The sequence below is a fragment of the Ochotona curzoniae genome, unplaced genomic scaffold (genome assembly GCF_017591425.1).
Source record: "Ochotona curzoniae isolate NIBS_2020 unplaced genomic scaffold, NIBS_Ocur_1.0 scaffold_1852, whole genome shotgun sequence".
Taxonomy (NCBI): Eukaryota; Metazoa; Chordata; class Mammalia; order Lagomorpha; family Ochotonidae; genus Ochotona; species Ochotona curzoniae.
Window position 1 is genome coordinate 37,472,108 of NW_024467087.1, and position 13,705 is coordinate 37,485,812.

At 37.9% G+C, this 13,705-nt stretch overlaps 1 protein-coding gene and 1 pseudogene across 3 annotated transcripts in view; one reads left to right on the forward strand and one right to left on the reverse strand.

Moving 5' to 3' along the window:
* Positions 1-13,705, forward strand: part of PCDH19 (protocadherin 19) — a 109,650-nt gene that overhangs the window by 76,448 nt on the left and 19,497 nt on the right. The gene's annotated exons all lie outside the window — the stretch shown is intronic.
* LOC121169560 lies at positions 7,626-7,725 on the reverse strand (annotated as a pseudogene).

Here is a 13,705-nt window from a genome sequence, read left to right on the forward strand (position 1 = left end):
AGGAAAATGAAATTTATGGGACTAGTGTACACTAGTCCCTGACCCAACTAATTGCTCTTAAATCATACCCAGTATTTCTTTCCTTATTTTAATTATTGATTATAAATTAATCAACTGAAAATATGACTGTAATTGCCCTAATATGCACCCAAATTAGAGTTTACTATAAAGCTGAGTTGGTTTCCCTTCTGTGCTAATTGATACCAAATGGAGGCAATATACAGATATTTGCAATAACATTTATCTGCTTTTCACATCCAAATGCACCCGAATGCAATATAATGATTGCTTTCCTTCTAGAAATGTAGATTCTTATGCATTTTGCTACACTTGTTTATTTACTCTTCTCATCACCTGAATTGCACTTAACATGTTTGCTCTATGAAATGTGGATTTGAAAAATTTGATCTGTGCCTAATGCTGTTACAAATTAGCCATGAAAATGTTGTACACTGTATATTATGCGTAGTACAGTGTCAACCACAGGTATGTCAAAGCAGTTACACTTTTAACACTCAACCAACAATATATAATCTCATTTCCCCTAGCCTTTTAATGAAATTATGAGTCAATGACTGATCATTCTTTTCTTTATCCTCTAACATGTCCCCCTGACTCACCTCTCACCTCACTAAATTTCCAAACAGTTATTTCAATTAATCTCTTGGCAAAATAGGGCATTCTCAGTGGAGAATATTTTGTGACATTGCAAAGCAGTGTGCTGCTGGGCTCCAGGATGGCAGCATGGACCAGATGTTCATGCAGTAATTGAAAATTCCATTTTATCAGAATAGCATTTGCTGTCAAAAAGTTTTATCTTTACTTCAACAAAGAGGTTGATTAGATCTCCCTGGACCTGAATTAGCATCTTTGAGGCTAGATGTACTGTTTTGCAATTCATGTAGTTATTTCTTCCCCAGTTTTGCTCTTATAGAATTTTTAAAAATATGTTTATCCTCTTGCAAATATACTCAGTGAAATGCTTAATTACTTGAACATAGGAATGTGTATATGCTCTTTTTATGTATGTGCTTCTATCTTCTGCCTCAGGTGCACAGTATCCTAATGCCAGTCAGGAACAATCCAGGCACAGACATATATCATTCGCTCATTCATTCAGCAGCATGTTTAAGAGCCCACTTTGTTTCTAACTTTTGGAATTGAATGTGTCAACCATTTCTGTTATTGACTCTGAAGGTTATCATCTTTTTACTTTTGCTTTCTGGCATTTACTGAGGTGACCAAGGCCAGCTCAATGATGAAATGCATAATTCTTTCTAATTTTAAGGTTATAATAGAACTTGGGACAAAAAAGCGCTTTTGCTTATATTGTGCCAATAAAACAAAAGAAACCATTGAAAACTGTTACTAAAATCTTTTTTTATTAAGAAAAAAGCTTTTTGAGCACATTATACAATGTTTCATAAACTTTATTTCCCATGCTAATGGACATGATGGTTTGTTTTTTCAGAATTAATATTTTGTTAATTAATTACATTGCATTATGTGACACAGTTTCATAGGCCCTGGGATTCCCCCAACCCCTCCCCTTGCCCTCCCTCCATGGTGGGTTCCTCCACCTTGTTGCAGTATTACAGTTCAAATCCAGTCATGATTCTTTCATTGCAAGCATGTACCATGCATAGAATCCAACATCTTATTGTTCAGATCAATTCAACAGTTTCTTGGGGAGACCATCTCTGGTCTGAAGTTAGAGCTGGCAGAATATCATCCTGATCAATCAAAAGCCCCAACATAACATCAACAGCAATTTACAACATTATGGAATTAATTGACATGGTATTGAGTAATGCTGATGGAATTATGATTCCTTACGAAGGACTACACCATTGTAGCAAAATGGGAAACATCTGTTGGTGTGTGGAAGTTTGGGGGAGAATCCCAGTCTATATGAAATTGTACCACATAATTCAGAAATTCAAAATAAAAATATTTTTAAAAACCAGGAAAAAAAAGAAAAAAACTTTATCTCTTTCAAAGGAAGAGTGACAGAGGAGAGTGGGAAACACACACACAGAGAAAGAGAGGCAGGGAGAGAGAGAAAAAGAGAGACAGAGAGCTTTCATCTGCAGGCTTCTTGATGTTCACAATGTCAAGGACTTGGCCAGGCCAAAGCCAGGAAATAGGAACTCCATCCACATCTTCCATGTTGGTGGAAGGAAACAAAGCACTTGGATCATCTTTGGGCTTCCTTCTACTGCTTTTCCAGTATCATTAGCAGGATGCTGGATCAAAAACTGGAGCAGCTGGGACTTTAATTGGCATTCCATTATGAAATGCTGGAATGTGGCTTAACTCACTGCACAACATCGCCAGCTCCTAAAATCTTTTTCCAAATGAGAATGTCAGGAGAGATATTCCTTTATGTCCTAGTTTGAACAATATCCCATTGGTCAACATTAAACAGTTTCTGGGTAGGTAGGAAGAGAGGTGATAGGTGGAACATTTGTTTATTTCAACTACATTGCCACACTTAGATAATTGGATTCCTTCCAAAGCATTATTTACAGCCTATTGACAAGACAGTCACTGGAATAAAAAGCTGTCCTTAACTAATGGAAACATCTATGCCATTAGCAGTTGTTTGCTAGAATTATTTTGGCATGGACCCTTTGGTGAAAGAATTGTTTTAGAACAGTTCACTGTCTCCATGCAGGGCATCATGAATAATACCGACTGTTTGAATGCTTCCAAATGAGAATGCTATTGTATTTGTATGAGTCTATGTGTGTGTGTGTGTTTCTTGATTCACTTGGATCTTTTAGTTGCCTATTCTCAATATCATTTTAAAATTTATTATTAATAATTACCTGTGGTAAAGGATTCATTATTCATCAAGAGAATAAATGCCAGGGGCTTTCTCGACTAGTTGAAGCTAGGAATTTCTACATTCATAAGCACTTGGAAGGCATTGTAGGATGAATATATAAAGGGAGCACACTGAACAATTAAGAATTTCATTCTCTAGGAGTTTATGGCCCAATAGCACAAATGGTCCAGTATGGAATAGGCTACATAGGATCAGTGAGGAAATTAATTGAAGTTTTTTGAAGTGGAAAGCAAAATGCATCTTTAAAAGCACAGTTTGGTATAATGGGGTCCCCAGGAAGGAATAGGGGAGGTCTGATTCCACCATAGTGTGCTTGAAACTCTGCTGTTTGGGTGGTTTGGTAGATGAATGTCTTCCAGTTGCTTCATGACAAAGCAAGTTCTGTAAGTCATGGTAAGTGGGGACATCGCCAATAGGATAGACAGTGAGATGCAAGTCAAGATGCTGTATAGTTCCAGAATATACCATCTGTTCTACATAACTCAAAAAGTGCACCGATCATGATCAATGATTTTTAGGACTTTCTACTTAACATTATTCATGTCTTTTGATAAGATGCCAAATAACCACAAATAAATCCATCAGGTTGAGAAAACAATAATCTAAACATGGCATTAATATATTTATAGAATTTTTCTGTTTATCATCCCTTTATTTCATTTATTATGCAATGAATATGGACAGTTATTTCTAGTCAGTTCTAAGGGAAATTAAAAGAAACTGGTGAAAGCTTACCTGATACACACACTTTAGAAATTTGACTTAAAAAAATCTATTTACTTATTTGAAAGGTAGAGATGGGAGGGTAGAGAGAAAGGTCCATTACATGCTGATTCATGCCCCAGATGTTGGCAACAGCCAGAGCTGATCTTGTCCAAAACCAGGAGTCAGGAAATCAGTCTAGGTCTCCTATGTGAACAGTAGGGACCCAGTTCCCTGTTGCCCCCAGGGTGTGCGGAAAGTTGGAATTGTAAGTGGAGCTGGAACTTGAACCCAGCCACTCCAGTATGAGGCACAGGTGTTCCAATTGACTTAACTCATTATGCCACAACACTTGCCCTCTATACAATGTGATTTTTGGCTTTTTAAAGAAAATAGTTATGATTTCTCTTCCTATCAGGCTTACACACAGTAAAACTCTGACCTAAAAGGATGTGTGCTGGTCTTTAGGGCCAGCAGAAAAGGTTTATTGGTTTGTGTATACAGGTTCTTCTTCTGGGGATGTTTTAAAACATTTTCACACAGTCTAGGCTTAGGTATTATAAGGCCTTTCTTTCATTTCTCTTGTTTGTTTGTTTGAAAGAATCATTTAATTATGCTTACAATATGCTCAATTTAAGAAAGCACTGAGTAAGCAGTTTAACTCATTCTTGTAGGAGCTGAGTTTGAAGACCCACTTCAAGATGGCTTCTTCATTCGCATGTTCAGCCTTCTATGTCCTTTGGCCTCTCAATCTCCTTGTGCCAAATCATTTACCAGGGATTTTCCATGTAGCTTGTATGTGGTGATTGCCTTTTGAAGCGCAAGAGTGTAGGGAAAACAGACTCATCTGAAATTGCAAATAATGGACCCCTATAAATCAGGCATTCAGAGAATACAAAGCAGTTCCTCACAGTAAGGAATAAAAAGATCATCATGAGAGATCAGCCTCTAGAGTTGATTCAAAGCACATCAGTGAAAGATCAGGCTCCCGAGTTAATTCAAAGCATATTTGTTGGGATCAGACATGTATACACAGGGGGAAAGTCAGAAGAGTATGTGGGATTTGGGGTTTTATGGTGAAGAATGATTTTCACTTAAAAAAATGTAGGTGATAGGATTTGTTGATTGGTTGGAGGTGTTTTTATGATGTTGTATAGCAGGGCTGCTTTAAAAGGAACTGAACCAGGAAGTAGCTCATTGAGGTTGAGTCATGAGACACACTTTGTCCTTGAAGCTCCCTGATAATATCAGGTATAATAATCGAGTCTGTTAACTTTCACAAGAGTTCGGACAACAAACATACAAGCCGGTAAATATGAAATAATAGAGTATAATCTTAACATTAGTTTTGTTCTTTTTAACTTTAGTATCTGCTTTATGACAAATGAGACCTGTTAGATTCCTGGCTTTGTTTAATGGAAAGATTTTCAATTTGACTGAAGTTAGAACCCTTTAGAAGTAAGTTTATCTCTCCCTACCTAGTCAGCTAAGCTTTAGGGTATTTCTAAATCATCCTCTGGTACCTATACTGTGAGTTATGCAGGAGCTCAACTTCAATCTGGTTTGATTAAAAGCATTACTTACAACATTAGTTACTGCTTAAGTAGAAATCTGTAAATGTCACTGCTTTAACAGTGTGGAGAAACTTAGTAGCTTTGGTTCATGGTAGCAAGGCAGCTTCCCAGTCATGAGTTTGCAAATTCAAATCCAGTGCCAAAGATGTATGGTCCAATTTCTGTGTGTCTGCTCTCTCCACCTCAGAGCTTGAATATTCTTTCTCTTGCATCCTTGACGTGGATAGTAACAGCTGTTTGACATCTTTCTTTCTTCCTTCCTCTTTTAGTCTGCATTGAGTTTTCCAACCTGTGTGAACAATAGAATCATTCCGTTTTAACACATAGAAAAGAGGGAAAAGAGAAAATATGTATGTTCCAAGATATTTAGACTGGTCAAACTGTTCCACAGTATCACCACCTGCTGTTTTTAATCGTTAATGAGACTGTCAGTTGCTCTAATCTGGGAAGTGAACCAAAAGAATGATTTGGACTTTAATTTAATTAAAACATCAAGTTATTGCAAAATGTGTCTAATGTGAAAATATCAGATTGTATGCTATTGATAAACCAAAGCAATCGCATGCAGGGACTGAACTATCACTTATACGCAAATGTGAACTATTTTAAAATTGAGGAAATCTTGTGATTATAATCATTAGCTAGAAGACTTAGTCTTTTTAATTCTAAAAGTCACTCTATTCCACTAACATGATGCATACGAGTGCATATCTGTTCCACATTTTTTTTCTGGAAGACATTTTTTTTTTTCTGGAAGAAAAACTGATTGACCAAAAAAAGCAAAGACATTATTAATGCCAGAGTAAAGCCCAAAGTGCAAATTCGTTTTCTTGACTCAGTGCCTCTCAAACTGCATATGTTAGGAGTTGAGTGTTCATCTGTGACTTTTCTTACACTGGATAATTGTTCTTATTAGAAGAAATGAGAAATCAGATATACAGGGTCTTTGCATTAAGTGGATTTTAAAGATATAAAGCCAGACTTTTGTTTATGGCAGCTGTCATGTTAAAATATTTCATTATGCCTCTCTGAACTTCATCAAACACTTTCAGATTTATAATTAATGTCCACTGAGCTTCAAGAAAAAAAAAAAACTGTAAGAAACATTACCTTACTTTTGGGTTCTCATTTGCTGGAGGGTAGATGTATCAAATCGTACTACCCTTCTGAAATCACAGCAAGTGAGCACTACCTGAATTCCGCTGATAATCAGTGTGTGTAGTTAATGAGTCTGCAAACAGACCAAGTGGCTGGAACTGGCACCAGGAAACCACCATAAGAGACTAACCATCTCTTATTAACCTTTTGGTGTTCCCTCTGTGGCGCTGATTAGAGGCTCATAAAAATATTCACTCAGGATCTTTGGTTTAAAACATAATTTTCAAAGAAACACAGCCCACCTTAGGCTTGTGTGGGTATGGTGTTTTCCCTCATGAAGGACAATGACTAGCTTGCCATTGTAAAGATTTGATGATGAATCTGTAATGTTCTGGCAATTAAAATGCCAGAAAAAGTTGTTTCTGTGGGTTTTTAAAATTTATCATGTTCTGCAGATTGTGGTGGTACTGGAGCAGGTGTCAGATGTTCCCGCTACCATTGTGTGGACTATATCAAGACTCACATTCCCAGGCTCTATCCCTGTCTGCCACACTGCCTGGCCACCTTCTGCCTGAGCCTGAATCCTGCCCATATTGCCTGAGAGGATTAGGAATGTATTTTACTTCTTTTCTGTGCATTTATATGAGACAAGGAATGAACGCTGTACTCTTGGGAGGGGAAACATCTAGTTGAAGTGCTGTTTAGCTTGAAATGATGTTGTCACGCGGGTTCCCCCAACATTCAAGCTATTACAACTGCAGGATGAAAAGTGGAAGAACAGCATTCCTTGCTTCTCTCTTTTTCCCTCCCAACCTTCTTAGATATTTTCCGCACCTGGAAGTCTATCCAGTAAGCATATCATTGAACAAAGAGCAATTTGTGATGTGTTCCAAGTATGTTGGAGCTATGTAGTCATTTTGTGCTTTTGTTTATTTGTCTAGTTTCTGTTCCTGCCTCATTTTCCTCTAATTTATTCTGTATAAAAATGATCTAAAGTGAATTATTTATATGATCCTAGAAGAAAGAATCTAGATGGGGAGTTGGCTATGTATTACATAAGTGGGACTTGCTAAGCTACACATTGTTTCATTTGACACAGAAAATGATGCATCTTCCAAAAGCCTAATATTATCTGGGATCCCTATTCCAGAAATGCAGGCACAGAATCCAGCATTCTATTTACAGAATTACTTAGGAGTCCTTTGATATGTTAGGTTTCCATGGCCATCAATATAGACTTTCAAAGTCCTAAAATGTCCACCAAATCATAATAGGGAGTTCATGTTATGTTACATTGTTTACCGGTTAAAGGAACACAGAGAAGAAGACAAGCATGGAATTCTCCACCCCTTCCCCCAAAATAAAAACATCAACAAGTGGAATGATAGCCATTTTTTTTTTTAAATATGGAAGGCTTCACGAATTTGTGTGTCATCCTTGCGCAGGGGCCATGCTAATCTCTGTATCGTTCCAATTTTAGTATATGTGCTGCCAAAGCAAGCATGATAGCCATTTAAACTGGAGATCCAAGTCAGTGTCTTCGTTGATTGAGAAAGACTTGGAAAATTAGAATGAAGTGATAAGAGAAATGAAAGAAGAAACAAGTATCTGTGGTTGAAACTAAACTTGACAACAGTGGGTGTGTATCTGTAATGCAGATTTCCTTTAATACAAGCTGTCTAGCTAATCCTTATAAATAAACCTGAGAATTCTAATTCTCCTTGGAATCTTTTAGGTAGTATTCAATCCATTCAGACTCCAATTAATATGAGTCAGTCCTAACAAGTCAACACAACTACTTTCACCCTACTTCCTTTTCTTTAAGATTGATGCCATAAGTCTGCGGGTAATTACAGGTTGCAGTAGTTAAGAGTACAGAATATGAAAGAAACAAACCTAAGTTCCATGCTATTCTTTGCCACCTTAACTGTTAACCTCAATCAAGTTCGCTTTTGGATCTTCTATTTTCTCATCTGCAAAGTGGAAATAATTGTAGAAATTACCTGTCAGGGTTGTTGTGAGGTAATTCTAATTAAGGTGCTCAGTATATTTTGTGGATTATCCTATGTGCTGCAAACACAGAATAAGCTTCCACTGTTGTGGAGACTGAGTCAGTGGAATTTCCACTTTGTATGATTTCAGGACTTCACCAAAACTCCGCAATTGTATGCTGCTGTCTGTGATTCCCCTGACCAAGGGCAAAGTGTTTCATGTTACTGTTATAGTTCAGGCTTCAGGCAGTCCATGGGAAGAGGAGATGCATTTATTCAAATTCACACTAAGTTGTCAATTAGATTGTTTCTAAGTTTGGCATCTGATGGGGGCGGAGAGAGGGTGGTTTCCAGGCTATTGAGCATTAAGAGTGCCAGAGGAGAGAATGCCCAGAAAGAGCTGCCAAGGGATAACGTGAGTTTGTCTGGAACTATCAATGTTCAAAGGAACATGGCGTAATTGTTAATAGGTTCACTCACTTTGAGATGTCTGTGTGCTGGAAAACTCTCTTGACTCTCAAATCACTTTTCTGGGTCAGCTCAGACTCTGCTTTGAGATTACAGGGTGTCCAGCAAAGACCTTGAAGAGAGGTCTGTGTGCACACATTCTTGATCCCTTGTATGAGGTAAGCAAACTTCTAGTTGTTTTTTGACGACTTGGACTCTACTTTGCCTTCCCTATGTCAAAAACTGCACAACCAACCCTAGGATCCCTATCATGTTCTGCTGCTCCCCTCCTCTTGCCTCACTTCTCTTCAGTGGCAGACATCGTTTTTATTCTTTTTTTTTTTTTTTTTTGGTCCACTTTTTGCTCACTTCATGCCCAGACTTTCATTAAAAAAATAAATGAGGAGATGCATTTTTCATTTCTACGTTTCTTTTAAAAAATCACCCTGTAAAGATTCCCTTCTGTTCCCTTCTTTCTAATAATGGACTGAAAAATGCCCAGCTTCTACCTGAGAGGTCGTATCTCCTTGCCATATGAATGAGCTCACAGCAGGTCCATAGGGACAGTGTTATCTGAGTGATAATGGGAATTTATGTGCCTTTGGATTTCTGTGTCTTTTTGTAGCTGAATGAATTTGCTAATCATAGAAAAGTTGAACCAAAACCCCTAAAAATCATCTCTATATAAATTCCACTCACATACAGTTGATGAATGAAAAATACATTTTAAAAAATTGTGTCTTTAAGCTGTTTGTGGCATAACATTTTTGGTTTGTAAGTGAGCTTAGAACATATTTGTGTCTGTCAATATCTAAATGGAAAGGTGGGGTGAAGGGGTGACATGCCACACACAGAACTGTGTGGAAATAGGAATATATTTCATTTGTGCACACACACACACACACACACACACACACACCTTATAGGGACAGGCACTACATTTTTAGAAAAAGGTAGATTCATTTTAAAAACAAACCATCCTTCATAGGTTGAACATAACATTCCATGATAAATATAACTGGAAGTACATGATTTTTGCCTTCCAAAAATCCGAAATCCTGTGCCGTATATGAAATGCTGAAACTGTTATAGTCCCTAAAATAACTTAATGCCATGTGGCTTTGGGAGAATTGCAACGTGTAGTTTTCACCCTGTTATTTGTTCAGCATACATCTTTGCATAAATCATTAGTCTCCCAAAATCTCAAGCCATGCATTTATAGATGGAATGATGAATAATGAGGCTAGGATTGATAACAAAAGTGATATTTGCATGCCTATTATACTTTTTCTTAATATTCTTGTGGATCAGATACCTAATTATATGTATTTGATTTTCCTATGCTCACCTGCTGTTTGGTCTGTTGACCTGAGAGCTTTCCTCGGAGCATGATCAAGCTCAGCAGCAAGAACACTGCCCTGAGAGTCAGGGTCTTTGGGTTCTTACCACATTTCACAGATAACTATGTGACATAAGCAAACTATTTTCGCTGGTCAATTTTATGTTTTTCTTCTACAGAATGAGGGTTACTGGTAGCACCTACCCTGTAGGAGTGAGTGTAAGGATTATGTGAGATAATGTGAGTGAAATGCTTAGTGTAGCACACATTCAATAGTAGATGCTCAAATAATATGGTGGTAAATGATGCTGATGACCCATTCTCCTTGGTTTCTCCTCCTGCTGCCCCACTTATCTGCTGCTCTTTCTCAATTCACAGCCTTCGACAAAATTTAAGTTCTGTGAGTGTCTTGTCTTAGCTTGTTCTGATCTCTCCTTTATCTGGCACTCTTAAAAACAACAATAACAACAACAACAACAAAAACCTTGTGTCCTCACGTAATATATCACATTGATTTGTTTTTATATCTTTTTTTTAAAAAAAGTGTAAAATTAAAGAGTTATCATTGTTAAAGCCCTACAACTTCTCATCTTCTTTTGTTCTGATTTTGGGTTTTGGCCCCACTATTTTCAGATTCCTGAGCACACAGCCACTTGCCAGTGGGTCTGTAATGAGTGCCAAGCTTGTGTTAACAAATGGTATGGTGCGCTTGCTTTGAGGAGTAATGACTCTTTCATCTTCACTTCCTCCCTTTGGCATTACTTCCTTGAAACTACTCAATGGCAGTGTCATAAAGCATGACTTGACAATAAAATGGAAATATTAGGACACGTGTTTCTATAAAAATATTCTTAAAACTTTTTTTTTTAAATCAAGGGAGGAGCTTTTAACTTTAGCATTAGGGAGCAAGTAAGCCCTGAGCCTATGGAACTGTATCATAAAAAATAGTTAAATAATTAAAAAATATATATTTATTTGAAAGGCAGAGTCACAGAGGTGGTTGTTGATAGAGAGCTTCTGACTGCTGGCTCACTCTTCAGATGACTACAATGGTGAGGGCTAGGCTGGGCCATAAGGCAGGAGCTAAGAGCTTCCTCTGAGTCTCCTATGTGGGTGCAGAGGTCCAATGACTTTCTTGGGTCATCTTCCACTGCTTTCCCAGACACATTAGCAAGAAGCTGGATCATTAAGGTTGCCAGGAAGCATTGCTGGAAATTGAGCCTGTGTCCATATGTGATGTCACCGTTATAGGCAGAAGCTTAATCCATTACGCTACAATGTTGGCCCGCATGTAAGTCTTGAGTGTACAATGCTCTTTGGTGTTCACTTCCCTTTCTTGGTTGATAATTGTCTCCATTTCACTTAAACAGTTTAACAGTTTAAGAAGACTCCTCCTCCTTAGCTACATGTCACACATCTCAAAGGCCATCTGTGTTTTGTTTTCCCTTATGTCTGTTTATTTATGAGAGAGAGAGAGAGAAAGAGGAGATTGAGAGATTTTATCTGATTCACTTCTCAAATGTCTACAACAGCTGAGGCTGATCCAGGCAGAAGTGGGGATCTTGGAACCCTGTCTGGATCCTGCATGTGAGCATCAGGGATTCGAGTACTTGAACCATCACCTGCTGCTTTCCAGGAAGAACATTAGCTAGAAGCTGCATCAAAAGTAGCATAGTGGGCATGTAAACTAGGCCCTCTGATATGAAATGCTGGTGTCCCAAGTGTTGATTTAACCCACTGTAGCATAATGCCAGCCCTGGTGCGTTTGTTGTTGAATTCTAACACTGTATGCAAGATTCTGTGTCCTTTTTTCTATGATGCCAGTTGTAAACTTTCAATTGTACTGTAGACTCTCCCTTGCTTTGCCTTCACTTTCCTCATCTGCCTATATCTCCCCTCCCTCCCCCTGTCATTATTTTGTCCTCACTCTAATCCTGTTCCTTTTCAGCTCAGTCCATTCTTCCCTCTTTCCTTCTAGGGAGAGTTTCTTATACATAATTATATTCTTATAAGAAACAGAAATATTTTCAATGCTGTTGAATGAAATAATTTTAGTGCTTTAGTCTTCCCTCATTAAAGTTTCTTATGGCTCCTTTTATCTCATATTTTGCCTTCTTTACTATTCCCTCTACCCTCAGCTTATAGCGTGCTACTATAAATAGAGAAGGTTCTCCATGAACAAATGTTGATCAATTCATTTCTCTGAGCACTACTAGACAGCAGATGCTATCCATTAATGTTTGATACTCAGGGCAATTCTCATCCACCTCATTTTACCGATGCTGGAGGTGGAATGATTTACTCTGAGACAGGGCATGGCTCAGAAAAGAGTTTGTGTTTTCTGGATACCTTATGTGGCTCCAGGGCAATGTTCTGTTTTTCCATTTGAACTCTAAAAGGCTACTGGAAGTTTTTATTTCTGTTATGAAGGAGCTACCTCGTCCCGTTTGGAAGGGATGATGTTTAGGCAAACTGCAGCAAAATATAGCAGTGAAGACAGAAAAATCAGGAGTCACAGCATTACCATGAGATGAAAGGAAGTAACTGGTGTGCCTAACTAACCCTAGGGGCATGTTTGATAGCACCAGGTGTGTCTGCAGCAGTGACATCTGTACAGATACTGGTCTGTCACTTAGTTTCTTACATTTTACGCTTTGAGGCAGCCTGCTGTGTTATCTTTGTCAATGGCAATTTCGTTGACCACAACAATCCAATTGAATCACAGCTTGAGTGTTCCCAAAGTTTCCTTCTGTCTCACCTTATTGATGTATTTCTCATGTTTGTGTTCAAAACTTTATCTTTCAAAAAATACCCAGTGAAATCCAGGTCCTTAGCTCCCCACTCCCCCATCATTTCCTCTAATCTTAGCTGTTTTGGATTGGTGATTTTCACTAAAATAAATATCAAAAGCTTTTTTTTCAGCTAGTTCTGCTCTTAATATATTGGACTGCAAAGTTGGTTGAGCCTCAGTTGTTCTAGATTGGCTTAGTTGTGATAATGTATGTACAGGCATTTTAGGGGATGGTCATTTCTCAATGATGATATGCAAACAGTTTAGAAGATACTGTGATTGACTTTTCAATGGTTATTTTCGGTGTTTTCTATTTTATTTTTATCGCTTTGTTGCTAGCCAAAAGGGGAGAAAAGCTCTGATGCATGCATATGAATTCAAGTCCTGGTTCTGCCATTAACTCCACGTGCAAACTCAAGCAGCCTGCTTTTCTCTTTTTGGCTCTGGTGTTCAAATCTGTAAATCAATTTTGGTGGAATGATTTATGTGGGGTCATTATTGCTAATATTCATGCCTGCTGTTCATTTAGTATGAAAAGATTATTGAGTAACTGTTAGGCATTTTGGCTGAAATTTTCTCTATATTTTTAAAGGCCAAGGCAGGGTGGGAAATCTGTCTCTTAGTCATGGAGCTTTGGATTGTAAAAGCCTTTCATCATGGCAAGAGAAATGAGGATGATAAATGGATGAAGCTAGTGTGTGTTAAACCTACTGAGTTTTTCCCTCCTCTTTGGCTTTTGTTTGCATATATTTAACTTAACTCTGCTTTCACATGTGTGTATTTTTGTAGAAATGGTCCTCTTTTCCTTTTACACCCAATTGATGTTCTCATCCTCCGTCTCCCTTACTGAATCATCCATTTTTGAATAGTTTGCAATTTTCAACTTAATTAGGTCTTTCCCGAAGTGAAGAA